The sequence below is a fragment of the Hypomesus nipponensis genome, chromosome 20, assembly GCF_054491055.1.
Source record: "Hypomesus nipponensis isolate SF chromosome 20, ASM5449105v1, whole genome shotgun sequence".
Lineage (NCBI taxonomy): Eukaryota > Metazoa > Chordata > Actinopteri > Osmeriformes > Osmeridae > Hypomesus > Hypomesus nipponensis.
The window spans coordinates 1805001-1815000 of record NC_140380.1 but is presented as its reverse complement, the minus strand read 5'-3'; the positions used below and the strand labels follow the sequence as shown (position 1 = coordinate 1815000).

At 46.7% G+C, this 10000-nt stretch overlaps 21 non-coding genes and 11 pseudogenes across 21 annotated transcripts; all 32 read right to left on the bottom strand.

Moving 5' to 3' along the window:
- Window positions 1-90: 90 nt before the first annotated feature.
- Window positions 91-209, bottom strand: LOC146244132 (5S ribosomal RNA). Its single transcript, XR_014739045.1, has one exon. It is a non-coding gene; the product is annotated as a 5S ribosomal RNA (ribosomal RNA).
- A 170-nt stretch (window positions 210-379) lies between these two features.
- On the bottom strand, window positions 380-498 carry LOC146244131 (5S ribosomal RNA). Its single transcript, XR_014739032.1, has one exon. It is a non-coding gene; the product is annotated as a 5S ribosomal RNA (ribosomal RNA).
- A 178-nt stretch (window positions 499-676) lies between these two features.
- Window positions 677-795, bottom strand: LOC146244130 (5S ribosomal RNA; annotated as a pseudogene).
- A 268-nt stretch (window positions 796-1063) lies between these two features.
- Window positions 1064-1182, bottom strand: LOC146244129 (5S ribosomal RNA). Its single transcript, XR_014739020.1, has one exon. It is a non-coding gene; the product is annotated as a 5S ribosomal RNA (ribosomal RNA).
- Window positions 1183-1360: 178 nt separating this feature from the next.
- LOC146244128 (5S ribosomal RNA) lies at window positions 1361-1479 on the bottom strand. Its single transcript, XR_014739914.1, has one exon. It is a non-coding gene; the product is annotated as a 5S ribosomal RNA (ribosomal RNA).
- A 230-nt stretch (window positions 1480-1709) lies between these two features.
- LOC146244127 (5S ribosomal RNA) lies at window positions 1710-1828 on the bottom strand. The gene has a single exon (XR_014739007.1). It is a non-coding gene; the product is annotated as a 5S ribosomal RNA (ribosomal RNA).
- Window positions 1829-2002: 174 nt separating this feature from the next.
- LOC146244126 (5S ribosomal RNA) lies at window positions 2003-2121 on the bottom strand. Its single transcript, XR_014738995.1, has one exon. It is a non-coding gene; the product is annotated as a 5S ribosomal RNA (ribosomal RNA).
- A 178-nt stretch (window positions 2122-2299) lies between these two features.
- Window positions 2300-2418, bottom strand: LOC146244125 (5S ribosomal RNA). Its single transcript, XR_014739913.1, has one exon. It is a non-coding gene; the product is annotated as a 5S ribosomal RNA (ribosomal RNA).
- A 202-nt stretch (window positions 2419-2620) lies between these two features.
- On the bottom strand, window positions 2621-2739 carry LOC146244124 (5S ribosomal RNA; annotated as a pseudogene).
- Window positions 2740-2917: 178 nt separating this feature from the next.
- Window positions 2918-3036, bottom strand: LOC146244123 (5S ribosomal RNA). The gene has a single exon (XR_014738983.1). It is a non-coding gene; the product is annotated as a 5S ribosomal RNA (ribosomal RNA).
- Window positions 3037-3210: 174 nt separating this feature from the next.
- LOC146244122 (5S ribosomal RNA) lies at window positions 3211-3329 on the bottom strand. Its single transcript, XR_014738971.1, has one exon. It is a non-coding gene; the product is annotated as a 5S ribosomal RNA (ribosomal RNA).
- Window positions 3330-3507: 178 nt separating this feature from the next.
- Window positions 3508-3626, bottom strand: LOC146244121 (5S ribosomal RNA). Its single transcript, XR_014739912.1, has one exon. It is a non-coding gene; the product is annotated as a 5S ribosomal RNA (ribosomal RNA).
- A 202-nt stretch (window positions 3627-3828) lies between these two features.
- LOC146244120 (5S ribosomal RNA) lies at window positions 3829-3947 on the bottom strand (annotated as a pseudogene).
- Window positions 3948-4125: 178 nt separating this feature from the next.
- Window positions 4126-4243, bottom strand: LOC146244119 (5S ribosomal RNA; annotated as a pseudogene).
- Window positions 4244-4417: 174 nt separating this feature from the next.
- LOC146244118 (5S ribosomal RNA) lies at window positions 4418-4536 on the bottom strand. The gene has a single exon (XR_014738959.1). It is a non-coding gene; the product is annotated as a 5S ribosomal RNA (ribosomal RNA).
- A 178-nt stretch (window positions 4537-4714) lies between these two features.
- Window positions 4715-4833, bottom strand: LOC146244117 (5S ribosomal RNA; annotated as a pseudogene).
- A 178-nt stretch (window positions 4834-5011) lies between these two features.
- Window positions 5012-5130, bottom strand: LOC146244116 (5S ribosomal RNA). Its single transcript, XR_014739911.1, has one exon. It is a non-coding gene; the product is annotated as a 5S ribosomal RNA (ribosomal RNA).
- A 226-nt stretch (window positions 5131-5356) lies between these two features.
- Window positions 5357-5475, bottom strand: LOC146244115 (5S ribosomal RNA). Its single transcript, XR_014738947.1, has one exon. It is a non-coding gene; the product is annotated as a 5S ribosomal RNA (ribosomal RNA).
- Window positions 5476-5649: 174 nt separating this feature from the next.
- On the bottom strand, window positions 5650-5768 carry LOC146244114 (5S ribosomal RNA). The gene has a single exon (XR_014738935.1). It is a non-coding gene; the product is annotated as a 5S ribosomal RNA (ribosomal RNA).
- A 178-nt stretch (window positions 5769-5946) lies between these two features.
- On the bottom strand, window positions 5947-6065 carry LOC146244113 (5S ribosomal RNA). Its single transcript, XR_014739910.1, has one exon. It is a non-coding gene; the product is annotated as a 5S ribosomal RNA (ribosomal RNA).
- A 204-nt stretch (window positions 6066-6269) lies between these two features.
- Window positions 6270-6388, bottom strand: LOC146244112 (5S ribosomal RNA; annotated as a pseudogene).
- Window positions 6389-6566: 178 nt separating this feature from the next.
- LOC146244111 (5S ribosomal RNA) lies at window positions 6567-6684 on the bottom strand (annotated as a pseudogene).
- Window positions 6685-6858: 174 nt separating this feature from the next.
- Window positions 6859-6977, bottom strand: LOC146244110 (5S ribosomal RNA). The gene has a single exon (XR_014738922.1). It is a non-coding gene; the product is annotated as a 5S ribosomal RNA (ribosomal RNA).
- Window positions 6978-7155: 178 nt separating this feature from the next.
- LOC146244109 (5S ribosomal RNA) lies at window positions 7156-7274 on the bottom strand (annotated as a pseudogene).
- Window positions 7275-7532: 258 nt separating this feature from the next.
- LOC146244108 (5S ribosomal RNA) lies at window positions 7533-7651 on the bottom strand. Its single transcript, XR_014738910.1, has one exon. It is a non-coding gene; the product is annotated as a 5S ribosomal RNA (ribosomal RNA).
- A 178-nt stretch (window positions 7652-7829) lies between these two features.
- Window positions 7830-7948, bottom strand: LOC146244107 (5S ribosomal RNA). Its single transcript, XR_014739909.1, has one exon. It is a non-coding gene; the product is annotated as a 5S ribosomal RNA (ribosomal RNA).
- Window positions 7949-8180: 232 nt separating this feature from the next.
- LOC146244106 (5S ribosomal RNA) lies at window positions 8181-8299 on the bottom strand. Its single transcript, XR_014738898.1, has one exon. It is a non-coding gene; the product is annotated as a 5S ribosomal RNA (ribosomal RNA).
- Window positions 8300-8473: 174 nt separating this feature from the next.
- On the bottom strand, window positions 8474-8592 carry LOC146244105 (5S ribosomal RNA). Its single transcript, XR_014738885.1, has one exon. It is a non-coding gene; the product is annotated as a 5S ribosomal RNA (ribosomal RNA).
- A 178-nt stretch (window positions 8593-8770) lies between these two features.
- Window positions 8771-8889, bottom strand: LOC146244104 (5S ribosomal RNA). Its single transcript, XR_014739908.1, has one exon. It is a non-coding gene; the product is annotated as a 5S ribosomal RNA (ribosomal RNA).
- A 202-nt stretch (window positions 8890-9091) lies between these two features.
- Window positions 9092-9210, bottom strand: LOC146244103 (5S ribosomal RNA; annotated as a pseudogene).
- A 178-nt stretch (window positions 9211-9388) lies between these two features.
- On the bottom strand, window positions 9389-9506 carry LOC146244102 (5S ribosomal RNA; annotated as a pseudogene).
- Window positions 9507-9710: 204 nt separating this feature from the next.
- On the bottom strand, window positions 9711-9829 carry LOC146244101 (5S ribosomal RNA; annotated as a pseudogene).
- Window positions 9830-10000: the final 171 nt, after the last annotated feature.

Below are 10000 nucleotides of genomic sequence, written 5' to 3'. Positions count from 1 at the left end.
GTGTCAAAATGAAAACAGCTTCCAGCCCCTTTCATGAAGGACTACTTGTGCATATTGCAAGATTTCAGTTTCTAAGTGAATGAGCAAAAGAGCATACAGCACCTGGTATTCCCAGGCGGTCTCCCATCCAAGTACTAACCAGGCCCAACCCTGCTTAGCTTCCGAGATCAGACGAGATCGGGCGTTGCCAGGCTGGTATGGCCGTACGAAATAAGTTGACAACCATAGGCTACTTATCCATATACAGATTTAGCAATTGACAATGCAAGGTGGTCTCTCTCTCTCTCTCGTGTCAAAATGAAAACAGCTTCCAGCCCCTTTCATGAAGGACTACTTGTGCATATTGCAAGATTTCAGTTTCTAAGTGAATGAGCAAAAGAGCATACAGCACCTGGTATTCCCAGGCGGTCTCCCATCCAAGTACTAACCAGGCCCAACCCTGCTTAGCTTCCGAGATCAGACGAGATCGGGCGTTGCCAGGCTGGTATGGCCGTACGAAATAAGTTGACAACCATAGGCTACTTATCCATATACAGATTTAGCAATTGACAATGCAAGGTGGTCTCTCTCTCTCTCTCTCTCTCTCGTGTCAAAATGAAAACAGCTTCCAGCCCCTTTCATGAAGGACTACTTGTGCATATTGCAAGATTTCAGTTTCTAAGTGAATGAGCAAAAGAGCATACAGCACCTGGTATTCCCAGGCGGTCTCCCATCCAAGTACTAACCAGGCCCGACCCTGCTTAGCTTCCGAGATCAGACGAGATTGGGCGTTGCCAGGCTGGTATGGCCGTACGAAATAAGTTGACAACCATAGGCTACTTATCCATATACAGATTTAGCAATTGACAATGCAAGGTAGTCTCTCTCTCTCTCTCTCTCTCTCTCTCTCTCTCTCTCTCTCTCTCTCTCTCTCTCTCTCTCTCTCTCTCTCTCTCTCTCTCTCTCTCTCTCTCTCTCTCTCTCTCTCTCTCTCGTGTCAAAATGAAAACAGCTTCCAGCCCCTTTCATGAAGGACTACTTGTGCATATTGCAAGATTTCAGTTTCTAAGTGAATGAGCAAAAGAGCATACAGCACCTGGTATTCCCAGGCGGTCTCCCATCCAAGTACTAACCAGGCCCAACCCTGCTTAGCTTCCGAGATCAGACGAGATCGGGCGTTGCCAGGCTGGTATGGCCGTACGAAATAAGTTGACAACCATAGGCTACTTATCCATATACAGATTTAGCAATTGACAATGCAAGGTGGTCTCTCTCTCTCTCTCTCTCTCTCGTGTCAAAATGAAAACAGCTTCCAGCCCCTTTCATGAAGGACTACTTGTGCATATTGCAAGATTTCAGTTTCTAAGTGAATGAGCAAAAGAGCATACAGCACCTGGTATTCCCAGGCGGTCTCCCATCCAAGTACTAACCAGGCCCGACCCTGCTTAGCTTCCGAGATCAGACGAGATCGGGCATTGCCAGGCTGGTATGGCCGTACGAAATAAGTTGACAACCATAGGCTACTTATCCATATACAGATTTAGCAATTGACAATGCAAGGTAGTCTCTCTCTCTCTCTCTCTCTCTCTCTCTCTCTCTCTCTCTCTCTCTCTCTCTCTCTCTCTCTCTCTCTCTCTCTCGTGTCAAAATGAAAACAGCTTCCAGCCCCTTTCATGAAGGACTACTTGTGCATATTGCAAGATTTCAGTTTCTAAGTGAATGAGCAAAAGAGCATACAGCACCTGGTATTCCCAGGCGGTCTCCCATCCAAGTACTAACCAGGCCCAACCCTGCTTAGCTTCCGAGATCAGACGAGATCGGGCGTTGCCAGGCTGGTATGGCCGTACGAAATAAGTTGACAACCATAGGCTACTTATCCATATACAGATTTAGCAATTGACAATGCAAGGTGGTCTCTCTCTCTCTCTCTCTCGTGTCAAAATGAAAACAGCTTCCAGCCCCTTTCATGAAGGACTACTTGTGCATATTGCAAGATTTCAGTTTCTAAGTGAATGAGCAAAAGAGCATACAGCACCTGGTATTCCCAGGCGGTCTCCCATCCAAGTACTAACCAGGCCCAACCCTGCTTAGCTTCCGAGATCAGACGAGATCGGGCGTTGCCAGGCTGGTATGGCCGTACGAAATAAGTTGACAACCATAGGCTACTTATCCATATACAGATTTAGCAATTGACAATGCAAGGTGGTCTCTCTCTCTCTCTCTCTCTCTCGTGTCAAAATGAAAACAGCTTCCAGCCCCTTTCATGAAGGACTACTTGTGCATATTGCAAGATTTCAGTTTCTAAGTGAATGAGCAAAAGAGCATACAGCACCTGGTATTCCCAGGCGGTCTCCCATCCAAGTACTAACCAGGCCCGACCCTGCTTAGCTTCCGAGATCAGACGAGATCGGGCATTGCCAGGCTGGTATGGCCGTACGAAATAAGTTGACAACCATAGGCTACTTATCCATATACAGATTTAGCAATTGACAATGCAAGGTAGTCTCTCTCTCTCTCTCTCTCTCTCTCTCTCTCTCTCTCTCTCTCTCTCGTGTCAAAATGAAAACAGCTTCCAGCCCCTTTCATGAAGGACTACTTGTGCATATTGCAAGATTTCAGTTTCTAAGTGAATGAGCAAAAGAGCATACAGCACCTGGTATTCCCAGGCGGTCTCCCATCCAAGTACTAACCAGGCCCGACCATGCTTAGCTTCCGAGATCAGACGAGATCGGGCGTTGCCAGGCTGGTATAGCCGTACAAAATAAGTTGACAACCATAGGCTACTTATCCATATACAGATTTAGCAATTGACAATGCAAGGTGGTCTCTCTCTCTCTCTCTCTCTCTCGTGTCAAAATGAAAACAGCTTCCAGCCCCTTTCATGAAGGACTACTTGTGCATATTGCAAGATTTCAGTTTCTAAGTGAATGAGCAAAAGAGCATACAGCACCTGGTATTCCCAGGCGGTCTCCCATCCAAGTACTAACCAGGCCCAACCCTGCTTAGCTTCCGAGATCAGACGAGATCGGGCGTTGCCAGGCTGGTATGGCCGTACGAAATAAGTTGACAACCATAGGCTACTTATCCATATACAGATTTAGCAATTGACAATGCAAGGTGGTCTCTCTCTCTCTCTCTCTCGTGTCAAAATGAAAACAGCTTCCAGCCCCTTTCATGAAGGACTACTTGTGCATATTGCAAGATTTCAGTTTCTAAGTGAATGAGCAAAAGAGCATACAGCACCTGGTATTCCCAGGCGGTCTCCCATCCAAGTACTAACCAGGCCCAACCCTGCTTAGCTTCCGAGATCAGACGAGATCGGGCGTTGCCAGGCTGGTATGGCCGTACGAAATAAGTTGACAACCATAGGCTACTTATCCATATACAGATTTAGCAATTGACAATGCAAGGTGGTCTCTCTCTCTCTCTCTCTCTCTCGTGTCAAAATGAAAACAGCTTCCAGCCCCTTTCATGAAGGACTACTTGTGCATATTGCAAGATTTCAGTTTCTAAGTGAATGAGCAAAAGAGCATACAGCACCTGGTATTCCCAGGCGGTCTCCCATCCAAGTACTAACCAGGCCCGACCCTGCTTAGCTTCCGAGATCAGACGAGATCGGGCATTGCCAGGCTGGTATGGCCGTACGAAATAAGTTGACAACCATAGGCTACTTATCCATATACAGATTTAGCAATTGACAATGCAAGGTAGTCTCTCTCTCTCTCTCTCTCTCTCTCTCTCTCTCTCTCTCTCTCTCTCGTGTCAAAATGAAAACAGCTTCCAGCCCCTTTCATGAAGGACTACTTGTGCATATTGCAAGATTTCAGTTTCTAAGTGAATGAGCAAAAGAGCATACAGCACCTGGTATTCCCAGGCGGTCTCCCATCCAAGTACTAACCAGGCCCGACCATGCTTAGCTTCCGAGATCAGACGAGATCGGGCGTTGCCAGGCTGGTATAGCCGTACAAAATAAGTTGACAACCATAGGCTACTTATCCATATACAGATTTAGCAATTGACAATGCAAGGTGGTCTCTCTCTCTCTCTCTCTCTCTCGTGTCAAAATGAAAACAGCTTCCAGCCCCTTTCATGAAGGACTACTTGTGCATATTGCAAGATTTCAGTTTCTAAGTGAATGAGCAAAAGAGCATACAGCACCTGGTATTCCCAGGCGGTCTCCCATCCAAGTACTAACCAGGCCCGACCCTGCTTAGCTCCGAGATCAGACGAGATCGGGCGTTGCCAGGCTGGTATGGCCGTACGAAATAAGTTGACAACCATAGGCTACTTATCCATATACAGATTTAGCAATTGACAATGCAAGGTGGTCTCTCTCTCTCTCTCTCTCGTGTCAAAATGAAAACAGCTTCCAGCCCCTTTCATGAAGGACTACTTGTGCATATTGCAAGATTTCAGTTTCTAAGTGAATGAGCAAAAGAGCATACAGCACCTGGTATTCCCAGGCGGTCTCCCATCCAAGTACTAACCAGGCCCAACCCTGCTTAGCTTCCGAGATCAGACGAGATCGGGCGTTGCCAGGCTGGTATGGCCGTACGAAATAAGTTGACAACCATAGGCTACTTATCCATATACAGATTTAGCAATTGACAATGCAAGGTGGTCTCTCTCTCTCTCTCTCTCTCTCGTGTCAAAATGAAAACAGCTTCCAGCCCCTTTCATGAAGGACTACTTGTGCATATTGCAAGATTTCAGTTTCTAAGTGAATGAGCAAAAGAGCATACAGCACCTGGTATTCCCAGGCGGTCTCCCATCCAAGTACTAACCAGGCCCGACCCTGCTTAGCTTCCGAGATCAGACGAGATTGGGCGTTGCCAGGCTGGTATGGCCGTACGAAATAAGTTGACAACCATAGGCTACTTATCCATATACAGATTTAGCAATTGACAATGCAAGGTGGTCTCTCTCTCTCTCTCTCTCTCTCGTGTCAAAATGAAAACAGCTTCCAGCCCCTTTCATGAAGGACTACTTGTGCATATTGCAAGATTTCAGTTTCTAAGTGAATGAGCAAAAGAGCATACAGCACCTGGTATTCCCAGGCGGTCTCCCATCCAAGTACTAACCAGGCCCGACCCTGCTTAGCTTCCGAGATCAGACGAGATCGGGCATTGCCAGGCTGGTATGGCCGTACGAAATAAGTTGACAACCATAGGCTACTTATCCATATACAGATTTAGCAATTGACAATGCAAGGTAGTCTCTCTCTCTCTCTCTCTCTCTCTCTCTCTCTCTCTCTCTCTCTCTCTCTCTCTCTCTCTCTCTCTCTCTCGTGTCAAAATGAAAACAGCTTCCAGCCCCTTTCATGAAGGACTACTTGTGCATATTGCAAGATTTCAGTTTCTAAGTGAATGAGCAAAAGAGCATACAGCACCTGGTATTCCCAGGCGGTCTCCCATCCAAGTACTAACCAGGCCCAACCCTGCTTAGCTTCCGAGATCAGACGAGATCGGGCGTTGCCAGGCTGGTATGGCCGTACGAAATAAGTTGACAACCATAGGCTACTTATCCATATACAGATTTAGCAATTGACAATGCAAGGTGGTCTCTCTCTCTCTCTCTCTCGTGTCAAAATGAAAACAGCTTCCAGCCCCTTTCATGAAGGACTACTTGTGCATATTGCAAGATTTCAGTTTCTAAGTGAATGAGCAAAAGAGCATACAGCACCTGGTATTCCCAGGCGGTCTCCCATCCAAGTACTAACCAGGCCCAACCCTGCTTAGCTTCCGAGATCAGACGAGATCGGGCGTTGCCAGGCTGGTATGGCCGTACGAAATAAGTTGACAACCATAGGCTACTTATCCATATACAGATTTAGCAATTGACAATGCAAGGTGGTCTCTCTCTCTCTCTCTCTCTCTCGTGTCAAAATGAAAACAGCTTCCAGCCCCTTTCATGAAGGACTACTTGTGCATATTGCAAGATTTCAGTTTCTAAGTGAATGAGCAAAAGAGCATACAGCACCTGGTATTCCCAGGCGGTCTCCCATCCAAGTACTAACCAGGCCCGACCCTGCTTAGCTTCCGAGATCAGACGAGATCGGGCATTGCCAGGCTGGTATGGCCGTACGAAATAAGTTGACAACCATAGGCTACTTATCCATATACAGATTTAGCAATTGACAATGCAAGGTAGTCTCTCTCTCTCTCTCTCTCTCTCTCTCTCTCTCTCTCTCTCTCTCTCTCGTGTCAAAATGAAAACAGCTTCCAGCCCCTTTCATGAAGGACTACTTGTGCATATTGCAAGATTTCAGTTTCTAAGTGAATGAGCAAAAGAGCATACAGCACCTGGTATTCCCAGGCGGTCTCCCATCCAAGTACTAACCAGGCCCGACCATGCTTAGCTTCCGAGATCAGACGAGATCGGGCGTTGCCAGGCTGGTATAGCCGTACAAAATAAGTTGACAACCATAGGCTACTTATCCATATACAGATTTAGCAATTGACAATGCAAGGTGGTCTCTCTCTCTCTCTCTCTCTCTCGTGTCAAAATGAAAACAGCTTCCAGCCCCTTTCATGAAGGACTACTTGTGCATATTGCAAGATTTCAGTTTCTAAGTGAATGAGCAAAAGAGCATACAGCACCTGGTATTCCCAGGCGGTCTCCCATCCAAGTACTAACCAGGCCCGACCCTGCTTAGCTCCGAGATCAGACGAGATCGGGCGTTGCCAGGCTGGTATGGCCGTACGAAATAAGTTGACAACCATAGGCTACTTATCCATATACAGATTTAGCAATTGACAATGCAAGGTGGTCTCTCTCTCTCTCTCTCTCGTGTCAAAATGAAAACAGCTTCCAGCCCCTTTCATGAAGGACTACTTGTGCATATTGCAAGATTTCAGTTTCTAAGTGAATGAGCAAAAGAGCATACAGCACCTGGTATTCCCAGGCGGTCTCCCATCCAAGTACTAACCAGGCCCAACCCTGCTTAGCTTCCGAGATCAGACGAGATCGGGCGTTGCCAGGCTGGTATGGCCGTACGAAATAAGTTGACAACCATAGGCTACTTATCCATATACAGATTTAGCAATTGACAATGCAAGGTGGTCTCTCTCTCTCTCTCTCTCTCTCGTGTCAAAATGAAAACAGCTTCCAGCCCCTTTCATGAAGGACTACTTGTGCATATTGCAAGATTTCAGTTTCTAAGTGAATGAGCAAAAGAGCATACAGCACCTGGTATTCCCAGGCGGTCTCCCATCCAAGTACTAACCAGGCCCGACCCTGCTTAGCTTCCGAGATCAGACGAGATTGGGCGTTGCCAGGCTGGTATGGCCGTACGAAATAAGTTGACAACCATAGGCTACTTATCCATATACAGATTTAGCAATTGACAATGCAAGGTAGTCTCTCTCTCTCTCTCTCTCTCTCTCTCTCTCTCTCTCTCTCTCTCTCTCTCTCTCTCTCTCTCTCTCTCTCTCTCTCTCTCTCTCTCTCTCTCTCTCTCTCTCGTGTCAAAATGAAAACAGCTTCCAGCCCCTTTCATGAAGGACTACTTGTGCATATTGCAAGATTTCAGTTTCTAAGTGAATGAGCAAAAGAGCATACAGCACCTGGTATTCCCAGGCGGTCTCCCATCCAAGTACTAACCAGGCCCAACCCTGCTTAGCTTCCGAGATCAGACGAGATCGGGCGTTGCCAGGCTGGTATGGCCGTACGAAATAAGTTGACAACCATAGGCTACTTATCCATATACAGATTTAGCAATTGACAATGCAAGGTGGTCTCTCTCTCTCTCTCTCTCTCTCGTGTCAAAATGAAAACAGCTTCCAGCCCCTTTCATGAAGGACTACTTGTGCATATTGCAAGATTTCAGTTTCTAAGTGAATGAGCAAAAGAGCATACAGCACCTGGTATTCCCAGGCGGTCTCCCATCCAAGTACTAACCAGGCCCGACCCTGCTTAGCTTCCGAGATCAGACGAGATCGGGCATTGCCAGGCTGGTATGGCCGTACGAAATAAGTTGACAACCATAGGCTACTTATCCATATACAGATTTAGCAATTGACAATGCAAGGTAGTCTCTCTCTCTCTCTCTCTCTCTCTCTCTCTCTCTCTCTCTCTCTCTCTCTCTCTCTCTCTCTCTCTCTCTCTCTCTCGTGTCAAAATGAAAACAGCTTCCAGCCCCTTTCATGAAGGACTACTTGTGCATATTGCAAGATTTCAGTTTCTAAGTGAATGAGCAAAAGAGCATACAGCACCTGGTATTCCCAGGCGGTCTCCCATCCAAGTACTAACCAGGCCCAACCCTGCTTAGCTTCCGAGATCAGACGAGATCGGGCGTTGCCAGGCTGGTATGGCCGTACGAAATAAGTTGACAACCATAGGCTACTTATCCATATACAGATTTAGCAATTGACAATGCAAGGTGGTCTCTCTCTCTCTCTCTCTCGTGTCAAAATGAAAACAGCTTCCAGCCCCTTTCATGAAGGACTACTTGTGCATATTGCAAGATTTCAGTTTCTAAGTGAATGAGCAAAAGAGCATACAGCACCTGGTATTCCCAGGCGGTCTCCCATCCAAGTACTAACCAGGCCCAACCCTGCTTAGCTTCCGAGATCAGACGAGATCGGGCGTTGCCAGGCTGGTATGGCCGTACGAAATAAGTTGACAACCATAGGCTACTTATCCATATACAGATTTAGCAATTGACAATGCAAGGTGGTCTCTCTCTCTCTCTCTCTCTCTCGTGTCAAAATGAAAACAGCTTCCAGCCCCTTTCATGAAGGACTACTTGTGCATATTGCAAGATTTCAGTTTCTAAGTGAATGAGCAAAAGAGCATACAGCACCTGGTATTCCCAGGCGGTCTCCCATCCAAGTACTAACCAGGCCCGACCCTGCTTAGCTTCCGAGATCAGACGAGATCGGGCATTGCCAGGCTGGTATGGCCGTACGAAATAAGTTGACAACCATAGGCTACTTATCCATATACAGATTTAGCAATTGACAATGCAAGGTAGTCTCTCTCTCTCTCTCTCTCTCTCTCTCTCTCTCTCTCTCTCTCTCTCGTGTCAAAATGAAAACAGCTTCCAGCCCCTTTCATGAAGGACTACTTGTGCATATTGCAAGATTTCAGTTTCTAAGTGAATGAGCAAAAGAGCATACAGCACCTGGTATTCCCAGGCGGTCTCCCATCCAAGTACTAACCAGGCCCGACCATGCTTAGCTTCCGAGATCAGACGAGATCGGGCGTTGCCAGGCTGGTATAGCCGTACAAAATAAGTTGACAACCATAGGCTACTTATCCATATACAGATTTAGCAATTGACAATGCAAGGTGGTCTCTCTCTCTCTCTCTCTCTCTCGTGTCAAAATGAAAACAGCTTCCAGCCCCTTTCATGAAGGACTACTTGTGCATATTGCAAGATTTCAGTTTCTAAGTGAATGAGCAAAAGAGCATACAGCACCTGGTATTCCCAGGCGGTCTCCCATCCAAGTACTAACCAGGCCCGACCCTGCTTAGCTCCGAGATCAGACGAGATCGGGCGTTGCCAGGCTGGTATGGCCGTACGAAATAAGTTGACAACCATAGGCTACTTATCCATATACAGATTTAGCAATTGACAATGCAAGGTAGTCTCTCTCTCTCTCTCTCTCTCTCTCTCTCTCTCTCTCTCTCTCTCTCTCGTGTCAAAATGAAAACAGCTTCCAGCCCCTTTCATGAAGGACTACTTGTGCATATTGCAAGATTTCAGTTTCTAAGTGAATGAGCAAAAGAGCATACAGCACCTGGTATTCCCAGGCGGTCTCCCATCCAAGTACTAACCAGGCCCGACCATGCTTAGCTTCCGAGATCAGACGAGATCGGGCGTTGCCAGGCTGGTATAGCCGTACAAAATAAGTTGACAACCATAGGCTACTTATCCATATACAGATTTAGCAATTGACAATGCAAGGTGGTCTCTCTCTCTCTCTCTCTCTCTCGTGTCAAAATGAAAACAGCTTCCAGCCCCTTTCATGAAGGACTACTTGTGCATATTGCAAGATTTCAGTTTCTAAGTGAATGA